We start from the raw sequence: 5,204 nt of genomic DNA on the forward strand, positions 1-5,204 counted from the left end.
GTCTTTAGATGCCAGGTTCTTCTCTGTGAAGCTTTCAATACTATACAATACTGTAGATCTATAGTAAGAACATAACTCAGTTTAGTTACATGAATTTTATGAAAGATATGATCATCACTGCCTGTTTAGACTCCTTTATATCCAGAATACAAAGATAAATTGTAACATCAGTCTTATGCTTTCTTTGTGGTCTTAATGCACGTTGTAACAACATATAAAAAGTTAATTATCTCCTCTTATTTAAAATTAGTTTTTGTTTAACAAATAAAATCTGTAGAATTAACATCAAAGTCTTAGATGACTTCACCCTTTAGGCAAATTGTCATGAAGGACAGTAAATAAATTCCAATGATGACATCTGGTCCCAAAATGAACCTCCCACAAACAGGACAATGTGGGATATGTGTTAATATAACTAACTAACTAACTAACTAACTAACTAACTAACTAACTAACTAACTAACTAACTAACTAACTAACTAACTAACTAACATGGTTATAAAGTTCACCTGGTGTTGTCTGACTGTAGATTTGTCCTTGACTTGAATTGATCCTCTAACTCAGTGATTCCCAATTCGTCCATCAATGCATTGCTGGGTTATGTGGAAATATTTAATATTTTACTTCCCAGATAAAGAAATACAGTAAATAGGGGCTGGAACTGTTTTGCTCTATAAGGACCCAAATGCAAAATGAAGATTTTATCAACCAAAGAGATAAGAAAATGTCCTAAACAATATGTATATGAAAGCCTAGAGTGGGTATCGGTGCTGGGCACCTGCACTACTACAGTGAGAGCGGGAAGACACGGCCAAAGACAAAGGTCACAGGGAAAGAACGAACCAAAGCAGCTGCAGTTCAGGATAAATGGCTTAAACATCCCATTGCTGGGGATTCAGGAGGTCAGGTGTTTCATTAACACAGTGAATGATTAAAACAAAATAAAAATGTCATAGTGAAACTGATTTGGATTTTGTTATTTTTTTCCTGATTTGTCAAGTTTAGATGTGCGCTTTCAGAAGACCTCCAATTTGTAGGTTTGTAACATCATTTGACTTTGTACTTGTTTCAGTACTTATTCACTTTCTGGGCATATATTTATGTTATTTTTCATTCTAATTAATGAAATGTCTGAGCATTAAATAATTTTAATAATAATAATTTTCATTTTATAATCAGTTGTACTTCTATATTTGGACCAAGTACTCATAGTATGATGAAATGACCAAGTGGGTACACAAGTCAAAAAAGGCTGGGAACAACTTATTCATTTAAAACAAAAAACATTGCTTTAAGCCCTGCTGCCTGAGGCTTAAGCCCAGGTTCTACAGAAGCTTAACTGGACCTCAGTTAAGCTTCTGTCACAGCTGGATCCTGTGCGTTTTAAATATTTACCAGTAGCTTCTCTAAAGGATCGTCAGTGTTCAGAGATGTTGACTCTGCCCTGGATATCGCTCCTCCAGCGTTCTCAATAAAGGGTATGGGGAGTTTGTGATAAATAATTGTTTGGTTTCTTATAAACCGGATGCTGTTCTTGTTGTTATCAGATGTTATCTTGACTGTAAATCTGTGTTTTAAAAGGTCACACTGCTATATTCTAGTAAGAGGGAAACCGCTTTCTTGTAAAATGATTTATTACATGCTGTATTTGTTTAGCATTTATCAAAAGAATTGTATGAAGTTGGTCAAAGATGGCATTCTCTACAGACACTGCATAGCCCTTATCTAAATCTAAATGATCTCTACAAGCCACATCTGGAAACATCTCAGAGGTTTTATAGCAGGGAAACAGCTGATAACATCACAAATAGTTGAAACACAGATTTTAAGATAATTACATCAAAACTTTAAGCCTTTGGAAGAAATCGACTCCCTGACGCTCTCAGGAAACAAAAAAATATGGGAAACAATTTTTTGTTGTTCTAGAGTTCAGTAAATCTGGATGATGTCATTTCAGGGAAGCAATCAATCAGCTCCCCATATTTTAACAATTAGTTTCTAATAAGGTTGGATAAACTGCTTGGAGCTGCAAAAAATTATAGAGAAACGTGCCTTTCATAAAGGAGGATCCTTCCAAACACGTGAAGAGTTAAATCTGGTGCATCTCTGCCAAATTTAAACTTATTTTGTTTTACTTCAATGACCCCTTTTTGCTTTCTGGAAAACCAATGATCAAAGATCCTAACTATTTAAACAAATCTGAATTTATGTTGTCAGGTTGTGTGGAGGTTTTTAGAGGACCCAAATGCAGAGACGGAAGCTGAGGTGGTTTTTAGCAGATTTAATAAGGAGTCGTGGCACCTGAAACATAAATCCAAGATAACTGATCGAGGAACACAGGAACCAGAACAAAGGGGAACATGTGGTTTGAGGAGGGAATGAAGAGAATATATCCAACAGTAACTGCAGAGGAGTATAAATGCCAAATAGAACAAAGACTAGGGTAATCAACTAATTGGGAGCAGGTGTGGACAGAGGGATCTAGAAAGGAGCTAGGAGAAAGGAGACCGACACAACGGGGCAACAGAGAGTAAACAAGAAATATTTAAGAACGCAAATACAACCAGAAAACTACTAGAATGACATAAAATGGAAATGAAACTAATTAGCTAGAAAACACAGAATAAATGAATCAAAGTGTAACTGAAAAAACAGAACCAAAAAGTGCAAAATTATGACAACTTTGTAGTTATATATATGAAAACATGAGCTTGCATTACTTCACAAAAGTTTCACAAGATAGAGTTTTATGAAACTTGATTTTATGAGGGTGAGTAACAACTTCTGCGTAAATTGTTGCAAAGAAGTAAGAGAGTTTAAGATGTTTTGTATCTTGTCAAAAAACATGTTAGGCATGCAATCACATCTGCTGTAAAAATTTAACTTAATAATAAATAATAAGATTTTTCTAACATATCTTAAAAGAAGTTATAAAAAATAAGAAAATACAATAAAAAAGTAAGTATAAATATAAGTAAAACATTCTTCAAACAAAAATAGTAAACTTTTTAACCAATTGTACTGTATTACAGTTGAGGTTATTTTAAGCTGAGTGAGACAGTGTGACTGATGAATGAGTCTGAGCTGACCTTGAAACAAACTCCTGATTATGAAGCACTTTGAGAACAGCCATTATAATTTGGTGCTTTATTTTAAAAAATATAAATAAACGTTGAAATAGTAAAAATAAATACATAATATAAGGAAAATAACTGTTTCTTCTCTAATGTAATTTCTTTCAGAACGGTTAATTTAATAGTCTGACTATTTCTTACTCACCCCTCAGGCTGTTAGGTCAGTAAGATTTTAGTGTTAAATGTTGTATAATAGAACAGTTAAAACAATTTCTTCTAAGTATCCATTTCTTTCTGGACTTCTGTTAAATTACCTGTTGCTTGAATTATTCTGATTTCCTCTGCAGATCTCTGAGTTCTTGAAATCCGGGTATTGCTTCCTTATAACCAGTCCACAGTGTTTTTCCTGAGAAGCCTCCTCGTTCCGATCTGCTAGCCGAAGCTTTGGTGAGAACCTTTAAACGTCCTCTGTGCCCTAAGATACAGAAGAAACATGAAAGCTGTTGTTGCTCCAGCTGTGATCTGCGTGCAGAGAGCTTTGGCCTCTGGTGCATTCAGGGGTTAAAAGAAACTTAAGACTTTAATTTTCTTTTTTTTTCCCCCTGGCAGTCAACATATTCCAGGTGGAAACCTTAAAAATATTATTACAAGGCTATATTGAATGCAGCATCCTGAAGAACATTATGCTCAGAACATTTAAAACTCTTTTTATGGCTGAAACAATTAATTGTAATAACCATTACTAACTGATTGTTGAAATAATTAACTGATATAATGATTAAATAACCAATCTAACTGGGTTATTAAGTCACTAAAACATGCCATCTTCTGAAAGAACAACCCATTTAAATTAGTAACTAAGCTCAAAATATTAAAATTTTGGGATTTTAGACAACTTTGCATTTGCTTTCACTAGTTCATAGGTTATATTTTATTTGGATAACATTATTCTTTTTAAAGTGCACAAATAAATAATTTCATTATCCAGAATTTAACATAGATTTTCACTACAGAGGTAGCTGGACCTGTGCTGATATAGAAGATGTATGAAGATTGAGCTTTGGCGTATACCTTGTGTCCATTTTTTTAACTGAAGATGGATCCTTTTCTACAGATGTTAAAGTCTACAAAACACTGAATGAGATTTAGGAAATAAAATAGTAACTTTCTATTTACAAAGGGATTCAATTAATTGCTTTCATGCATGCTTTATGTATTTTTAGAACTCATAAGATACGCTTTAATAGTTAAAAAATAAATTCATAGCACACCAATTTTTATTTCCAATTAATTGATTAATTTTAAGAATATTCAATGGAATACTTGATTTGCTAAAGTAATAGTTAGATGCAACCCTATTTTATTTGATATATTTTGTATTTATTATTTACACACTCCTTCAAAGCTGGAGAAAGGCTAAAATAAGAGGTTTTATGTTGGAGCAAAACATTTTTTTGGCACTAATCAGTTTCCTGGAATAACACATGCCCCAGTTTAGTCTGCTTTTATTGGTATCTTCTGTCACAAAGTTCTTATTTAAGCCTCTTGTTTTTTTCTGCTGTCACTGTTTAGTAAGCTCTAACATGGTGAGACCATGAACATTGTTTTAGAGTATAATATAAAATTATATTTTGTTCTTTTTTTCTTTTTTTATTCAGTACAACCACAGACAATGAAAATTGTTTTATTCCAGCAGTGTGAGCAGGGGACACACACACGCACACATATATCTATATAGATATATATCTATATCTATATATAGATATATATATCTATATCTATATATAGATATATATCTATATATATATACATATACAGGTCCTACTCAAAATATTAGCATATTGTGATCAAGTTCAATATTTTCCACAATGTAATGATAAAACTTGAACATTCATATATTTTACATTCATTGCACATTAACTGAAATATTTCAGGTCTTTTATTTACAGATAATTTTGGTATACAGCTCATGAAACACATGAACACATGAAACACACACACACATATATATATATATATTGGTCAAATATTTAGTTCATTGTAACTTGCTTAAAAAATGAATGACACTCACACACACACACACACACACATTTATTTATATATATATATATATATATATATATATATATA

This window comes from Cyprinodon variegatus, unplaced genomic scaffold (assembly GCF_000732505.1).
Source record: "Cyprinodon variegatus isolate N-32 unplaced genomic scaffold, C_variegatus-1.0 Scaffold75, whole genome shotgun sequence".
Lineage (NCBI taxonomy): Eukaryota > Metazoa > Chordata > Actinopteri > Cyprinodontiformes > Cyprinodontidae > Cyprinodon > Cyprinodon variegatus.